Raw genomic sequence first — 19,666 nt, forward strand, 5'->3', positions numbered from 1 at the left:
GTTGAGATCTGGTGACTGGGGGCCATTTTAGTACAGTGAACTCATTGTCATGTTCAAGAAACCAATTTGAAATGATTCGAGCTTTGTGACATGGTGCATTATCCTGCTGGAAGTAGCCATCAGAGAATAGGTACATGGTGGTCATAAAGGGATGGACATGGTCAGAAACAATGCTCAGGTAGGCCGTGGCATTTAAACGATGCCCAATTGGCACTAAGGGGCCTAAAGTGTGCCAAGAAAACATCGCCCACACCATTACACCACCACCACCACCAGCCTGCACAGTGGTAACAAGGCATGATGGATCCATGTTCTCATTCTGTTTACGCCAAATTCTGACCCTACCATCTGAATGTCTCAACAGAAATCGAGACTCATCAGACCAGGCAACATTTTTCCAGTCTTCAACTGTCCAATTTTGGTGAGCTTGTGCAAATTGTAGCCTCTTTTTCCTATTTGTAGTGGAGATGAGTGGTACCCGGTGGGGTCTTCTGCTGTTGTAGCCCATCCGCCTCAAGGTTGTGCGTGTTGTGGCTTCACAAATGCTTTGCTGCATACCTCGGTTGTAACAAGTGGTTATTTCAGTCAAAGTTGCTCTTCTATCAGCTTGAATCAGTCGGCCCATTCTCCTCTGACCTCTAGCATCAACAAGGCATTTTCGCCCACAGGACTGTCGCATACTGGATGTTTTTCCCTTTTCACACCATTCTTTGTAAACCCTAGAAATGGTTGTGCGTGAAAATCCCAGTAACTGAGCAGATTGTGAAATACTCAGACCGGCCCGTCTGGCACCAACAACCATGCCACGCTCAAAATTGCTTAAATCACCTTTCTTTCCCATTCTGACATTCAGTGTGGAGTTCAGGAGATTGTCTTGACCAGGACCACACCCCTAAATGCATTGAAGCAACTGCCATGTGATTGGTTGATTAGATAATTGCATTAATGAGAAATTGAACAGGTGTTCCTAATAATCCTTTAGGTGAGTGTATATGTCTAAGAATGACAAACTTCCAGGTTAAACATAAGCTTACTGATCCAATCAAATCAATTCACTGGTAAATTTAAAGTTTAATGGTGCATCAAAAAGTATTTTGTAGTGTACAATTTGTAACTTTGAACCCCTTTTATGTAGAAACTAGGCTAAGTAATTTATGCACAGCTGGTGCAACCAGCCCCTAGAGACCCCTGCCCTGCAGAGTTTAGCTCCAGCTTTAATCAAACACACCTGAACCTGCTAATCAAGGTCTTCAGGATCGCTTAAAAATAACAGGCAGGTGTGTTGAAGCAGGTCAGTACTTGTATAAAGAATAAAACGTGCATGATAGTGGGTCTGTTCTGCAATCGACAGCAGTAATAAGATGAGATTTATTGATAAGAATGGAGTGTGGGTAGGACTTACTGAAGACTTACTGCTGAAATTGCAAGGAATTTATTTCTCAGAATTACAGGGATCGCACACTCAGAATTACAAATGTGCTGCTGCTGCAAGGAAAAGTAGGGAGAACCCTGTAGCAGATCTAGACAGGTGGTTCTGGTGAGGATGAGGGCATGGCAACATACAAGTTTGGAACTCCACTATAATGTTGGAATCAGCTTTTGGCATGATTCTTTAATTTGCACATAACTCAGGAACTCGAAACATTCCCCCCACTGGAAATATTGCAATTCATGTAAGTTCATCTCTCAAATGTGATCATTCTGACATAACTTTATTAGAGCTACTTCCTCATATTCAATTACTCATATTCAATTACATACTCATATTCCTCAATATTCAAAACTAATTTCTGTCCATTCTCTTGCAAAGCTATTCACTTCTGTGTGTCTCTCTCTCTCTCTCTCTCCTTCTTTTGCCATCATATCCTGCCCTACATGAAACATCCATCTCTGCCCATGAAAAATGGAGTGCTCATGAATAGTTTACAGGCGTGTGGTGGGGTTTGTGTCAGCGGGTTCGGCAGTGAGCTCTCCAGCAGGGAGCGGCTGATCTTAAGCTTGACACAATGGGAGGTGAGAGGAAATGCTAATCTCCAAGCTACCTTTAACATAGTCCAGTGTTAATGGCGAAATACAGGACATAATGAAACGATGAGAGTGGAAGGGAAGAAAGCCACTGTATACACTACACTACAGAGTTTGTGTTTTCTATGCATTGGCGCTGCAGGTGTCCACTGAGAACTTGCTAGTACTTGACTATGTAATAGTTGGTGAGCGTATGATGGATGTATCATCCTGTAGGAGGTTTTTCAGCCTGGGAGAGAAAGGCAATGACTGAGCATTTCTGAGTAAGGTTTGTGGGAATGGGCCAGTGCAGGCTCATAGGCTCTGTAAGAGGGTTGAGTCACATGGCCCTCAGTGTGCTGTGACGGGTCTGTGTAAGCTCTTCCCACTGCAGTGTGTGGTGTGCAGAATGACTTGTTCATGACAAAGCTCCCACCTCCTCAATCTGATCAATATTCTGCTCCACACACACAGCTACAGACAGTCACCAGGACACGCGCTTTCTTGATCACCCTCGCTCATTCATTCATTCAATTGCATACTCACTCCATCACACGCTTGTTTATTCCCTCGCTCATTTATTCAGTCACTTGTACATATACTCATATTATTCATGCTCATTCATTTACACATTGTTTTCATTTACTTACTCATTCACATGCTCATATTTTAGGAGTGTAATGATACTCTCATCACTCGGTTCAGTTCAATACACAATACTCATATCATAACAAAGCCAAAATAGAGTTAAAATGTGAAGTTTTTATTTATTTATTTTTTCATTTTTTTGTTATTATTACTTTTAAGACATACGATTAGCAGGAGGTGGACTTGAATAGACTTGGACTCCTGGTGACACCAGAACAGAGATATTCATATTTCTGCTCAGATAAAAATACAAAATTGTGTTAGACATGCTCTGTCACTGATTACATAAAATATATATATATATACACACACACATATATATATATATATATATATATATATATATATATATATATATATATATATATATATATGTATGTGTGTGTGTGTGTGTATATATATATATATATATATATATATATATATACACTCACCTAAAGGATTATTAGGAATACCTGTTCAATTTCTCATTAATGCAATTATCTAATCAACCAATCACATGGCAGTTGCTTCAATGCATTTAGGGGTGTGGTCCTGGTCAAGACAATCTCCTGAACTCCAAACTGAATGTCAGAATGGGAAAGAAAGGTGATTTAAGCAATTTTGAGCGTGGCATGGTTGTTGGTGCCAGACGGGCCGGTCTGAGTATTTCACAATCTGCTCAGTTACTGGGATTTTCACGCACAACCATTTCTAGGGTTTACAAAGAATGGTGTGAAAAGGGAAAAACATCCAGTATGCGGCAGTCCTGTGGGCTAAAATGCCTTGTTGATGCTAGAGGTCAGAGGAGAATGGGCTGACTGATGCAAGCTGATAGAAGAGCAACTTTGACTGAAATAACCACTCGTTACAACCGAGGTATGCAGCAAAGCATTTGTGAAGCCACAACACGCACAACCTTGAGACGGATGGGCTACAACAGCAGAAGACCCCACCGGGTACCATTCATCTCCACTACAAATAGGAAAAAGAGGCTACAATTTGCACAAGCTCACCAAAATTGGACAGTTGAAGACTGGAAAAATGTTGCCTGGTCTGATGAGTCTCGATTTCTGTTGAGACATTCAGATGGTAGAGTCAGAATTTGGCGTAAACAGAATGAGAACATGGATCCATCATGCCTTGTTACCACTGTGCAAGCTGGTGGTGGTGGTGGTGTAATGGTGTGGGCGATGTTTTCTTGGCACACTTTAGGCCCCTTAGTGCCAATTGGGCATCGTTTAAATGCCACGGCCTACCTGAGCATTGTTTCTGACCATGTCCATCCCTTTATGACCACCATGTACCCATCCTCTGATGGCTACTTCCAGCAGGATAATGCACCATGTCACAAAGCTCGAATCATTTCAAATTGGTTTCTTGAACATGACAATGAGTTCACTGTACTAAAATGGCCCCCACAGTCACCAGATCTCAACCCAATAGAGCATCTTTGGGATGTGGTGGAACGGGAGCTTCGTGCCCTGGATGTGCATCCCACAAATCTCCATCAACTGCAAGATGCTATCCTATCAATATGGGCCAACATTTCTAAAGAATGCTTTCAGCACCTTGTTGAATCAATGCCACGTAGAATTAAGGCAGTTCTGAAGGCGAAAGGGGGTCAAACACAGTATTAGTATGGTGTTCCTAATAATCCTTTAGGTGAGTGTGTGTATATATGTACTGTGTATATATATATATATATATATATATAATTTTCATTATTTATTTATTTATTTATGTATTTATTTATTTATATATATATATATATTTTTTTTAGCACGTAAGTACATTTTAAAAAGTATGGTCACTGATTTTCACTCAAAAAAAGGTTAATTGCAGTGCATGATTATCCAGTAAAATAATGTTACTATTTTTACTGGTAAAATCAGACATTAGGCATTATCACCAACAAATTGCAATACCCCCCATTGCATTATCATACATCATATTTAACACTATATACAATATTTTAATAGATTAAACCTGATGGAATCACAAGCGGTCAGCACTAAAAGAAACGGGGTCTAAAACATTTTGATACAAGTTTGTTCATGTTCGTCTTCCACACTGTGCTCTCTTGTCTGACCACTTATGATGGGATCACTGAAAACACATATTCTTACCAGGTGGAATCAGCTTCATTCCATCATTCACATCTTTCCCGCAATTCCAGCAAGTAGTTCTTTCTAGAATCCCTAGTTGTGACAGAAAGCAAAGTTTTGCTTCATGATGGACTGATAAAAACCTGTACACCTTGATTCCCAGAAAATGCACAGCTGCCAGACACATTGGGAACAGGTGGATTGCTCCAGTCCTTGTCATTTTAGTGTACAGTATACATTAAACGATGCGTGAACAGTCAGTTGGCGTGAAACTAGTGTAGCCTTGAAGATGTATTTACGGCTGGTTCTCTGAATTAAACACTTTCTCAGTGTCCACAGTTTTCTGTTTGACATGCATCTCTCAGCAGTTTTCAGAAGAATCATTACTTTACTATTCTAGTCACTGATGATTGTGTAGTTCATGTAGAGATGTTTGAGAGAGTGAGAGAGAGAGATGTAAAAGAAAAGTTGACTGAGACATGTCGATCTTCACTGTTTTGCTCAGTTGAATAACTTTCTGTCTTTCTGTCTGCCATGTCAGTTTTTAGCAGGCAAACTCAGAAAATCTTGCATCCTTGAAGAGTCATATTATCTTACACTGCCCATCTGCTTCTTGGGGCTAATGTGAGTTGGCAGTATTTGTTGATGTTAATTGAGTGATAGAGCATCAGTGGTGTGCTAGAGACTTAGATTGGAGCAATTACAATCGTGAATGGTCTGAATCATGATGCTGTCAACGTTTTCTCAAAGTCTGACAGTGATGCCAGACCTTTCCAATCCAAAGCCTTTACAGTGATGTGAGGTGTCACAGCTGACTCAGCAATTTGACTATGAACAGCAGTAATGAGAGAAGTCCTCCAGAAGTTTGCAACTTTATTGAACTCTATGTTACACCTTCAGAAATGTCACTGACTACGTTTACATGCAGCCAATATCCGGGTTATGGTCGGGTTAGAGTCACTATTTGGGTTTCTGAAACATTCGGAATAACGCGTTTACATGCGTGAGCAGAGAGAGTTACTCCTGTATACATGGAATTTACAATATCCCGATGTAAACGGCGACGCACGGTTAGCGTCTGGACGTACGGACTTCCTTAAGACGCAATATGCGTCATTTCCGATTCTTTTTCCTGTATCCAAAGACAACAACAACAGCAGCAGCATGCGGATAATGAATAGTTCGGGGCAGATAGCGATCGCCTTTGTTTGCGCTTTCCTCCTCGCTCCAAAAGTGTGGTGCTGTGCTGCGTCTCGCCATGTTTACCTCTACTTCTTGTTTACTTCCGGTATACTGCACGCGGGTTTCTGTATGCGCTGTCCCTACTCAAAAGACCAAGATTCCTTGCGAATAGAACATGCGCAGAACACAAATCAATGTCCCTTTTGATGGGGATATGCCGATACGCGTTTACATGACCAAATATTCGGGTTAGAAAGGGGGTACCCCAGGTATAATATCCGGGTTTTTAAAAACCGGGATATTAGCATATCCGGGTTTTTGCCGGTGTTTACATGGCCGTGCGCGACTGGGTTATTGCTAATATCCCGGTTTTGAACGGGTTATTGGCTGCATGTAAACGTAGTCAGTGTTGATGCATGCTGTCATACCTCTGTGTGGTGAGCTTGAACAGGAAACCAGGGTTTGGTACATTTCCTCACAGTTTTGCCTAGAGTTCAGTCTCTTAGGTGAAGTGATGTCATTAATAATGTACCTTAACTTTGCTTCATGTGAAATAGTGTTTTTTGGAGGTTTATTGAACCTGTGAATAAGGCTTGGAAGAATGCATGGGAAAGCTGTGATATAACCAGTGCCTATATGCATGTAGGATCCATTTCCTGGTTTGATTCTGATACAGATAAAATATACATATTACAATAATAATCAACACAATCAAAAAAGAGTAAATTATAAATACATTTTAAATTGTGTGTAAAACTATAATTTAACATTGTTTGTATATATGTGTATGTATATTTGAGTATAAGTTCTGTCAAATATAAGGCTTTCATTTCTGTGATTTATTATTTTCTGTTTTATGCGTTAGAAATGTATAATGCATTTAACACAGCATTGTTTTGTTTTTTTCTTCCTGGCATCATCGGGCTAAAGTAGTTACAGTATATGATCATGCTCTCTGGGTTCCACTCACCAGCTCCGTGAAGCAAGAGAGAGACTGAGGATGGTCTGGATGTAGGCCTATCATATCATATGATCAACCAATCTTTCATTCGTGTTTTTAAACCATTCAAGTGTGATAAGATGCAAAAGAGAGCTCAATTCGGTACTAGCTTGCTGTTTGTGAATCGGCTGCCTATGCACACACACACGAAACACACAAAATGATGTGAAACCGACCTTTTTGACGAGGGTCCTTGTGAGCACACTCTCATCAGTTGAAATGTCAAAACCTTATTTGTTAAAATACAATGTTGCATGTGTCAAAAACAACTAAAACAATAATAAAAACAATACAACACAAAATATGTGGGCCATTTTAATAATAGATGTGATTAATCTGGTTTTTTTTATTATTTTTTTTTTTATCGATTGTCAGCACTAATAATATATTTATACGTTTGTGAAAATGTGGAAAATGTTTGGTTTGCATGGGATGAGGGGAATTCTCATTTTTAAAATACAACATCAAAGCGACCTGGAATAATTTAATTGCTCTGCAATTTGAGGTGTTTCAAAATGTCAAAATGAATAAAACTGTGCTTGTCATGCGATTTCATGGGGTTTTTAGTCGTCAGTGTGAAGCACCTTTAGCTGATGTTGTATTTGTGTGGAGATGTTGTTTTCCAATGTTTGAAATTATGAAGTATTTTGTGTGTGTTTATAGTGATGTGTGAGTGTTAGTATCCGGTGTGGCTGGACGGGTGTTAGCCAGTTTCATCCCAAACCTCCACCCAACATAGCTGCTGCCCAGAGATTAACTCTACCACATAGAGTGAGTCCACACAGCTCAACACACACATCCTGTCCTGCCCTAACTAATGTATTCATTTATCTGTGACATCCAGACCAAACGTTTCTTCTGAAAGTCACACAGCCGATTCATTGTGATTGTGTTGTGGCCACACAATAGTTTTATGAGAACAATTGGCACTCTACAGATCTACTGATACAATATAACCAGGGTAGTCTAAAGCATTTTGAAGCTGTAATGATAATAATTCATAAATGCTTACTGACAATTCACTAGTACCTATTGTGTTTCTCTATGGAGGTCTTAAGAGCCATGATCACATCTGGATTCATGGGCTTTGTGAGGGTCTTACAATGAATCTTTACTAACTTTCTTTGTTTCTTTGTCTCTCTGGAAGCGATTAAACCAGAGGGGCAGCCTGAAACGATTACAGATAACATTGATGAAGTCCCGTCGTTTGAAGTGCAGCCTTTTCCTGGGTCTCATATGCTTGTGCAAATGTTTCTTCTTCCTCCTTTGGCTGAGTCTGTAAGGCTTAAACTTATGTGGTAAGGAACTTGGAATAAACTCATAAGGAAACATGAACGCTTTGAAGATGGTGGTGCTCTGGCTCAAACCATGAGGGTCATCAAACAAATGTCATTCACCCCGATTATAAAAGACTTCCTCTCGTGGGCATTTTCCATTGCTGTAAACCCTCATGCAGTGACATGATAATACAACTTCTTTTCTTGTCCCTGACATATTTTTGCTACAGTTTGTCAGACAGTAAGTGTGCTCCAATTAGGATTTGTGTGGCCAATCAGTGAAAGCAGTATCCGCCGATACTGATAACTTCTATTTAACATGAAGTATTATGTATTTATTTAGCTATTCTTAACAACAATGTATATTAAGTAGTACAATTAAGAGATAAGAAAGTATTAAAGTAATTAAACAGATTAATCCTATTAAATCTTCTAAAGAAAAGTGAGTAATTTTTCCTTTGTTTTTTGATTAACATTAATGACACAGCAGCATCAGGTATAGGCTGTTGTCACTTTAGGACCTAAAGCACAGATCCAATATACTGATACACATGCAATTAATTATTTCCCTCCGTTTATGTTCACTTAAGAAATAACAGACAGTGTTTACGTGAAAACTCGCCAAGCTGGGCATTTTGACATATTTCTGTGTGGATTTCACCATTTAGGTGCGAACCCAAAGCCCAAAGTATACTTTGCTTGTCCATGTTCCACTTGTCTTGGAGCACGCACACAGAAAGCCGCTTGGTGAACAGTAGGACTGGGAGAATAAATCGATTTTTTTTATTACAGAATCGATATTAATTCAAATTAAATTGCTTTATTTTTGTCCTTGATATAGACGAGGTTGACCGAAGTTAGCAACTTTCGTTCCAACAGAGGATGAAATGTGTCGTTATCTATTGAGTGTTGAGTGACGCAATATCCCAAGTGGACGCGTGGAAGAGACGTGAGACTGAACGCACTGAAAAGCCCTCGCGCTACTCATGCTGAGAGAGAGATAAGACAATAGAGCTGCACGATTCATCTTTAAAAGACTATGATCTCGATTCAAACACCCATCAATTTCGCCTGTCTATTAAACTTTGACAACATCATATCGCAACATTCAAATCTGTGTTGGCGCTGCCGCTTACCTGGAGAGAGTAGTCATGAAACAGCAGTCTTTTCAACCTCATATTATCATTATTTATGTTACAGTAGTTCAAATCATCGTAGAAGTACTGGGATAAAAGTTTAAAGTTCAAATATAAACACTGATGTCTACGATAGCGATCAAAATAGAGTAAATCAGCTTTTGATTTGGCGTTTTTTAAATAACGCATTTATCGATTACATTGTTTCGCCACAAGGTGGCGACAAGTGACTGTTAAATGTATTTGTTATTGAATCATTTATTCAAGAGAATGTAGTACTGTATGATGCATCTGAAATAAGTCAGAAAGATGTTATGAATTGTTTTTGTAAATATGATTCATCTTAGACATCATGTACAGTCTGTATAAGTGAATGATTTAACTTTTCCCCATTGTCTAGTGTAAAAAAAACAAAAAAACATCGCAATATCAAATCGCAATACTTGTAGAATCGCAATTCTTAAAAAAAATCGCAATACATATCGTATCGGCACCCAAGTATCGTGATAGTATCGAATCGGGAGATAGGTGTATCGTCGCAGCCCTAGTGAACAGTATCTTTTTCACAGTTTAAAGGGACTATATGCCAACATTTTTATGTATTTATCGCTTTTTTATTGCCACTGTGTGAACAGCTTGTAACGAAACAAGACCTTCACCAACTTCCTATGTTGTCTTTGTACGTTACGTGTCCATGAATGCAAGCATAAGCAATAAGTTGCTGGCTGCAGTTCACTTAACGGCCACCTGTATCGCGAACAATGGCTTCTGAATTATAGCTCCTTTAATGCAGTTTTAATAACTATTTTTAATTATTGAGCACATCCCGCAGTTTAGCAGCAGAAGAATTCATTTTACGACAATCACTGATTTAGCTGATATTAAGTTTAGGCTGTTAGGGAGGAAGGAAAGTGCGCCGCTGTGAAGGACAAAAATGCAATAGAATCATATAGACCTAGTTTCTTGCTTTCATTGCTTTAGGGTTGCTGATGTTGCATTGTCGCCGCAATGACGTTGCAAATTTAGTGTATTTTTTAGACACCTGGTAGAACTGCCAGATCGGTGAATGTAGTAAATCAATTTTAGCACCCTTACCATCGGTGTAAAAGTAAGTCTTTCTTTCAGCAAAAAAAGAAAAAGTAAAAGAAAAAGGAAGCTTTGTTTCAAAGCTTTTACTGCACTAAAAACTAGACCTACAAGCAAAGTAATTGCACAAATCCCAAATCATCAGCCGCTACAACAGTGGTGACCAGGACAATGTGTCACAGCACACAGTTCATCGCAGCCTTCTGCGTATGGGCCTGCATAGCCGACGACCCAGCCGGGGCCCCAATGCTAACTGCATGCCATCGCCAACAACGCATGAAATAGGACCAAAATCATTGAGATTAGACTGTGGATGATTGAAATAAAGTGGCCTGGTCTTGCCAAACAAGATTCCTGGTGAATCACGTCAACGGCTGAGCGCGGATACGCGGATACACTGTTGGGCGGACACAGGCTGGCGGAGGCGGTGCTGTTATGCTGTGGGCGATGTTTCCTTCCCAATAGCACAATCCCTGACAGCTATAATGTATCTGAACATGGTTGCGGACCAAGTGCAACTGTTCATGGCAACTGTGTTCCCTGCCAGTGATGGCCATTACCAACAGGATAATGCGCCATGCCACACTGCTAGAATCGTCAAGGAGTGGTTTGAGGAACCACTGTTAATGCCTTAGCCTCCAAATTCACCTGACATGAACCTAATCGAACATTTGTGTTTCTACTTGGAAAAGCAGGTTTGCACTACATCACCACCAACCCGCAATGTACGGGAACTGGAGGACTTGCTGCTGACATTATGGTACCAGATACCCCAGGAGACCTATCGCCACTTCGTCAAATCAATGCCTTGCCCCATGGTCGCTGTTTTGTGGGCTAACGGAGGTCCTACAGGAATGTAATGGCTCATTGTGTTTGTGTATGTATATATATATGTGGGTGTGGGTGTGGCGCAATGGATAAGACACATGCCTTTGGTGTGAGAGACCCGGGTTCGAATCCACTGTGAGACACCAATGTGTCCCTGAGCAAGACACTTAATCCCTAGTTGCTCCAGAGGCGTGCGACCTCTGACATATATAGCAATTGTAAGTCGCTTTGTATAAAAGCGTCAGCTAAATGAATAAATGTAAATGTAAATGTAAAATGTATGTATAAATAAAACTTTTCATGTGTGTAATTGGCTGGAACATAGTTCTGGATAAAGCAAGTCCCACAAGCAAAGGTGAAGTGGTCAAAACTGGAAAGATAATTAACTGCTGGTAAGTGTTATGACTACATGCCCATTGTGGGTAATTCATCCTCTAACAATGGGAATGAAATCAAGAGAGGTTATTTATAACAGTGCAAAGAACTCCCAGTGAAGATCTCGCCCTTATCTCAGCCCATTCTTCTGCTCTATTTAAATATGATGACTACTGTTTGTGGAACTTCCTGTCTTCACACCAGAGGTTTTCAGATTATTTTAAGAACTCACAGTGCCTGACACTCAGAAACTTGGAGTTAACAGTAATTTAAGAACGAGCTACTACCAAAAGAGTTCTTGGTACAAATGGTTCGGCCTCACAGGATGCCCACTGAATGTCCAGACAACAGTACAGTCACATTAAGAAGCTCATGAAATGATCACAAAGATCTCTGATGTTCAGGCTTTGAGAGGGATATCTCAGCAATCTCAGAGTAGATTAAAAATAAAATGTTGTCATTATCTTCTGGAAGTTAAAGTAAGATATTTTGAGAAAAGTCTCAGTGTTTTTTGTCCATGGAATGGAAGTCAATTGGTCACCAAAACTGTTTGTTTATCAACATTCTTCAAAATTAATTATTTTGTGATCTGCAGAAGAAAGTTTGCATCAACATGAGGGTGAGTAAATAATGACAGAATTGTATTTTGGGTGAACTATGCCTTCAGTACGTCCTCACTATAGTTTGTGTTAATGTGAGAAATTAGCACAAACTGTATGAGTCATCTCTTGCCTTTTAAAGGTGATGAGGTTGCCATGCACTTTGACCGCACAATTGTACAGAGAAAGACGCTGTAAGAACAGATCTCTTGAATATTACAATTGTTTCTAGACAGCAGTGAGATTAAATGGGGAGCCATTGGATAGTTTTGCTTAAAGTCAACTTGAAATCAAAATTGACTCTTCTTTTTTTATGGGATATTTCAGTGTTTATGAAATTATTTATCTGTGCACATCATTATGTTTTAAAAAAATATATGTGCCCTCATAAACTTTAATCAAAAACATTAACTTCTCTTCTCAACATCTCTGATGACGTGTGCACCGGCGCAAAGACAGGGCAATAATCCTTCCCTTCCAGCAAACTGTCACTAATGAGATGGCAGCAATTAGCAAACAACATTGATCCAATCAATTTCCGATAGACAAAATCAAGTCCCACATTTTTTCGAGTTTGAAAAGCCATTTCACTTAGATAGTATGTCACAATAGGAGAGAAAGGTGACTTTAAAGGGTTAGTTCACCCAAAAATGAAAATTCTGTCAGTAATTACTCACCCTCATGTTGTTCCAACCCCGTAAGACTTTCGTTCATCTTCGGAACACAAATTAAGATATTTTTGATGAAATCTGAGAACTGGCTCACTCCTTCATAGGCTGCAAGGTAACTGAAATCTGCTAGCCCAGAAAAATTAGTAAAGACATCGTTAAAATAGTCCAAGTGACTACAGTGGCTCAAAATTAAGTTTATCAAGCGACGAGAATACTTTTTGTGCGCAAAAAACCCCCTAAAATAACGACTTCATTCAACTATTCATTTTCTTCTATGTGGGCCTCTGAGTGAGTTCACATAGTGTAACAGCGCAGCGCTTCTGGGTTGTACGTCAGAACGTAGGCTCACTATTGGCCAAAGCTAGTCATGTGTGTGATGCGTGTGATGCTGGCCAATAGTGAACCTACGGTCTGACGTACAACATGAGGATGAGTAATTTCTGACAGAATTTTTCATTTTTGGGTGAACTAACCCTTTAAGGCTATGTTAAGACTGCAGGCAAATTAGATTTTTTCTTAAATGAGATATTTTCAGACAGACTTTTTCAAGTGAAAAATTAGATTTTTGCTGGCAGTCTGAACATAGCCTAAGAAGCCCTTTCTCTGGAGTTTCAGAAGAAATTTCCCCTATTATTAGGTTTTGATTACCTTTAATCTTTAAAACAACAGATGATTTAATTTTTAAGTGTTTTATATTTAATTTATTTAGTATAGAATTTTAATATCTGCCAATTTATCGGTCATTGGCCACAATGTGAAAATAATCTGCTTATCAGCCATAATTGTAATATCGGTGGATATCTAGGGTACATTTACACAACAAACAAAACGAAAAAGTTTTTCCTTTGCGATCCCTGTTCACAAAAGCGCTGTATTATGCATGCAGGGCCAATAGTTGGCGAGGTCACTTTGTAAAGACTACGTAATATGCATGTACATCCAAAACGGCGTTGTCATGTAAATGAACAGCCAAAACGCATGCAAAGTTTTCTCTTTGGAAAACGGTGTTGTGTAAACGGCCCCCTAGTCTTTTTAGAAAAAGCATTCTGCTTCTTGAACTTTTTTGATCTTACATACAAGGGTTCATGACATGTTTACACACCAAATCATGTCATTACATGGAAACTTAGTTAGCCATGATGCACATTCACATCCTTAAGTCATGCATGGCAAGGATGCATGCCAGAAGAGCAATCTTTCATTTAACTTCATTTTATTTGTGTGAAACCTCCAAAAAAAGGCCACAACAAACATTCAGGGTAAAGCCCATGACTCGTCTTAGCAGGCCCTGGAGACATGGTGTAATTTGCAAATGATAGCTTGCCACACAGCCCAGGGTAAATCAAGCTTGCTGTTTAAACCATGTAAAAGCCTGCCACTTAACCCCCTTCCTACCTCCCGCTGCTAGCCTCAAGATTGCCTGCATTTTTATTCTAATCACAGGGTCCGTCACGTATCCCAGGAGCCTCCTGTGCGTCGGCCTTAAACGCCTGTCTATGGTCCCCCCAGCCCTTCTTTTTTCCTCCTAAATCTGTCTTTGTCAAACCCCTCCCCCTCCATTTCTTTGCTACGTCTCTTTGGGGAAGAAGGAGTGAGTAGCACTGACTTCTCTAGCCTTGGTGCATTATTTTCCAGCATAAGTACTGGCCAGGTCAGTGGCCTTACAGGGCTGTAAAAGGCCTTGCATTTGTTGGCTATGTCATTAAACAAGTCAATTTGTCTGTGGTGATCCAGTAAGAGTCATTCATCCACTGGCTGCACATTACTTTACCTCCCATCCTCTCATTTCCAAGGTCTTTGTGAAGTTGAAGATTACCTCAAGGCCTGTAAACCAAGAGGCTTACAAACACACTAAGCCTCATATCATTGGCTTGAGTGTTGAAGGTGCTTTGATAATGTAGCTTGCTAAGCTTCAAGCTACTCATAATTTGCAGTTCAGCAACAGTAAAGTTACTCTTTTGTAGAAGTTGCTACACTGCAAACTAAAAGTAGATAACTACCATAATAAAGATGTGAACGTTACTTTGAAGACTGAAGTAATGGCTGCTGAAAATTCAGCTTTCATGAAGCAAACTAAACAAACCAGTTTACTAGAATGAACACTTATTGTTATATTCAAGAATTTAGAGGTGGGAACCCAAAAATTTGGCTGTAATTTTGGTGCTTTAGACACAATATGACATGAATACATAGCCAATATCCCCTCTCCCGGACTCTGCTACTGATTTTTTTGAGCAAGTACACTCTTAAGTCTGTATTGGAGCATACAGGAAAGTTGGTAGTGCATGGCCACATTGGTCTGGGTGGATCTTCACCTTGCTTTCTTTTGGAAATCCCTCAGGAGACACATACAGTTCTCCCAGGCCTTGGATAATCTTACCCAATCTCACCATGTCCTTTCTCCTGTCATAAGTCTCTGTGTGCATGGGGCATGCGGAAATCCATAAAATGAGCTTTATAGACTAAAAAGTGAGCATGTGCAAGGAGCTACAAGAACTGATTGATAGGTGGATACAGGTGAAGCCAACAGATAGGAGGAGTGGAAATGGGTTGAAGTAAATTCATTGACAGGCAGGAAAACAGCATGGTGGGCTGAAGTCTGAGTTTGAGTTAAAAGATATTTGTCTGAGCCATGGACTGTGCTCGATATTTCGAGCCTTGGTGCTTTTGCAGAAAATGTAGATTCAAATCTGGTCAGTGAAAACACTTTCCCTTCTCTTCCCCTCTTATTTTTTCTTTACTGCTTTTAAGTCTGAGATTCTCAGTCTCTTGCTTCTCTTCTTATTTTTCCTAATGAATTTTAGGAGACAGTTGACACTTTGTAGAAAAATAACATACACACCTTTTCTTCTAACAATAATGTTGACCATACAGCTGTTAAAGTCATCTTGGTTTCATTTGTTTGTGATCAAAATAGCTAGTGGAGAGTAAACCCGTCTCCTGCCCTGGCTTGTTTGATCATTCACGTGCCACAGCTCTCTTTAATCAGTGGCAGACAGCAGGGCATTGGGCCCATATTAATGGCTCCAAACCATAAACATTGCATTTTCTAAGATGGCAGTTTCCTGTTTTCCCAGGCACACAGGTCGTGGAGTGAGATTTGGGAGTCACTGCAAGGCCGTCCTTCCTCCCTCCCAGATAACTCTTTTCCCCCGAGGGGGAGTGAGCGAGAGATACCGGTACTCTAAATCACAGTGCGCTGCAACCAAACACTCATTGTTCAAACAACTCGCACTGATACCTTTTTAAGGAGTAACTAACTCCGGAAGTGTGACTTATGCTGGAGGTGCCAAAAGGTTTACAAAGTGTATGACTACCCTAACACCCCCACACTTGCAATTTCCTGTGTAAGTCTCATGATAGCACAGACCTCAACACACAAGAGAAACCAGTGTCAGCGTGCCCGGTTTCTGTTAGTAATGCGCTACTACAGATCCAGCAAGTTGGTTTTTGATAGAGATTTAATATGGACTTATTATATTGCATGATTTCTGTTTCTTTTTTTAGCTCACAAGTGAACTTAGTTCTGTTTTTACTGGCAAATTCACAGCCTTGTTAATGTTACAATGGATCAGTGCTTATGAGAGTTCATAAATATTATTAGTGGTTCTAGCTAAGGCTTTTAAGGCAAAATTGTTCATACCCTTGTGAAAAAGTGTACTTAATTGTATTAAAAAAACAACAACTGTATTTGCATATATTAAGAAATAATTGGTTACTTAAATTGAGTACACTTTCATGACAATGTTTCTTAACACTTGTGTACATTTTTTTAATAATGCCAAATTAAACTTTTTACTATAAAGTACATGATGATCTTTTGTCATGCTTTAAAGTAGTAATCTTATTTAATGTGTTGACTAACATAATAAAGCACATGTAACAAGTACTTGATTACAATTTTAACTGTTAGTGTTGTTCAGTATTACATTTAAAATGTATATATTTGAAATGAACTAATTTGCAAACTACTAAATCATTTACACATTTGTTATTACAAATATATTTAAATACATGACACAACTTTCAAATTAAATGACATTTATAGTTTACCATAAATGCTTGTAAGTACATGAGGCAGTACACTTTAACCATATTATGGAATTACATATAAAGATGTACTTAAGTCCTACATAAGTTGGTCAAATAAGGCACTGAAAAATCAAATTAAATTTAAATTGAAACCCAATACATCTTAATTTAACAGTTAACGTGCAATAAAGTGTTTAAAAACATTGCATTCAAGCATATTATTGTAAAGTACTACTTCTGTAATAAGTACTATTTTTTAAAAGTATGCTAAACAGGGTTAGGGATTTGAACAGACTCCTAATATTAAACTTTTGGTTTGTAACTCATCCCACACCGTTTGACCATGGATTTTACATCTTATAACTTTTTAACATGACTAGACCATTAGACTGATTATTTTTGCCTGGTGGTCAATAAAACAGCTGACACTTACATTAAAACATTATTACATTTCTTGTGTTTAATTGTATGCCTTGGCATGATGTCTGAATGCATGTTGAGGATGAAAATGAAATTTCTAGGATTGTAAATGAAATTCCTAGGATTGTAAAAATGAGCATTTTAATAGCAATAGAGCTCTTGCGTTCTTGTGCTCTGATTGGCCTGTTTCTTCTCCTCTCCATGTTCTTTAAGTTGTCATGGAGATGCAACCTTTGCTGAACTAAAAGTGATCCTGTGGAAGTCGAATCATTATCAGTGCACACTTGGAAAATTACAACACGGCCTCTAAAAGGATTCATTTGTTATTCAAATTAAAAATGAATTTGCACCAGGGTGCTTTGCATTAGCTGTGGCTAATGCTGTCAAATATATTCAATTTTGGTTTTGATTACTGAGAGGAAAATGGATTGGACAACCTGTAAGTGTTGTCAGTGGGCTTTGTGTGCTACAGGTTTGGAATGAAAGCAAAATTTATCAGATTTTTTAAGCTTCTATATTTATTAGAATAGTGACTCCAGTGCTCTTCAGTCTCAAGAACATTCTTCATTCTTTAACTTCAGTGTGAAACCCATTCATAAGCACTTAAAATGGGCATTTGGAAGTGGGGAAACATAAAATCTGGTGGCAAGAAAAAAAAGAGTATAATGTGTGTGTATGTATGTATATATATATATACACAACACTTCTTTTAATAATATAATTTACTGTTGCACTGATAAATGCACCACTAACATAGATTAAGTATAGGCTCTATTTTGATTTCATGTTGACTTAAAATAATATTTATATCAGTGTACATCAGTGAACAGTCAACATTAAAATGTGTGAATTATGGTAATGTCATAAACAGGATATGATGCATATCACTCTTATATTCAGTTTTGGATGACATTTTCTCTTTTTCAGTCTTCACTGTCTCCATCACTCTCCGCCTGTCTCTCTGCGTCTCCCTTCTGTTAGTTCACAGCTGTCACTCTCTTTCTGTATCACATCAAACAGTTTGTCATCATCTTCTGAAAAGGTAGAGAGAACAGAGAGAGGCAATATGCAGACAGGAAAAACTACACAGGCGCACTCTGTATAACGCATGATATTCCTCAAAATAATTTATGGTTGCGTACTCTATTGTATATTTGTAAACATTTTTTCCAGTATTATTCACATGTTTTCCCTCAAATATTCAGTAGTTATTTATGTACAGGATGTATTTTGTGTAGAGGAAAGACCACAAAAGTGGAAGGAGAGAAGGCCAAAAACGCTGTAATGCTGCATCCTTTTGAGTATAACTCTACTGTGGCACAAACATGTGTTACCCACTTTAAATTAATTCAACTGAAACTTAATTTTTTTTTTATCATTAACCTTTTCAGTAAAAGCAATATTTCACTCCAAAATTTTAATTCTGTCAGTGTTTTGCATCACAACGTATTGCACTAGATTTGATGGCAATTATACCACAATGCCATTGGTTCTTGTGTGTCTTGTGACTGATCAAGATATGCCAAGTCTGAATGAGATTTCAGAGCTACAGTACTATACAGCTAAGGGCAATGTTTTCTGTGAACAGCTGTGGCCATTTGCATAAAAGGCTTAGACTCATCTTACAAGTCATCTGTTTTTTGTTTTTTATTGTTTTTTTTAAATGTCAGTTACATAAGGTATATTGGTCTAATTTGAATCTGAAAAGTAAGATTGGTTAAGGCTTGGTTAACTGCAAGTTGGTCAGACTAGTTCTTAAGAAATTAAATGACAGTTTTAATTTTGGGTGAACTATTCCTTTCAACTCGGGTTACTAACTCAATATAATATTATGCGGTTATAATTTCATATTGTATAGTATAGTATAGTAATGTTGGCGCATTCTCCTGCATGATACTGCTACAGACCCTAAGAGATGGCTTGACAAGCACAGTTTACTTTCCTTTGTTGACATATTTCATATTGAAAGTTTGGGACTGGAACTATCAAAGGGATCTTCCCTTTTTAAAATAGCTAATAGCATTTACGTTATGTTATATTCATGAGTAAAGATTTGCTACTTGCTATTGTTAGTCAGAGTCAAGTGATATTAATGGGTTGGCCATTCAAAAGAGCATCTGAAGAATCTTCCATTTTTCTTTAAAATTTGATCTGCTGAAAGTTAATTTAGTCCATTTTCATAGTAAACTAGCATGTAGATGACCTCAAAGACATTGACCAGTTGTCATGCATTAAATCTGAATATATATGTATATATATAATTTTTTTATGAAAGACTTAGTGTAACTTTGCAGATTTTAAACACGCTTTGTATTGTTGCA

At 38.5% G+C, this 19,666-nt stretch overlaps 1 long non-coding RNA gene across 1 annotated transcript; it reads left to right on the forward strand.

Moving 5' to 3' along the window:
- Nucleotides 1–1,509: 1,509 nt before the first annotated feature.
- Nucleotides 1,510–8,460, forward strand: LOC309511081. Its single transcript, XR_014210495.1, has 3 exons — nucleotides 1,510–1,673; nucleotides 1,910–2,013; nucleotides 6,852–8,460. It is a non-coding gene; the product is annotated as an uncharacterized lncRNA (long non-coding RNA).
- Nucleotides 8,461–19,666: the final 11,206 nt, after the last annotated feature.

This window comes from Leuciscus leuciscus (assembly GCF_965113295.1).
Source record: "Leuciscus leuciscus genome assembly, chromosome: 12".
Lineage (NCBI taxonomy): Eukaryota > Metazoa > Chordata > Actinopteri > Cypriniformes > Leuciscidae > Leuciscus > Leuciscus leuciscus.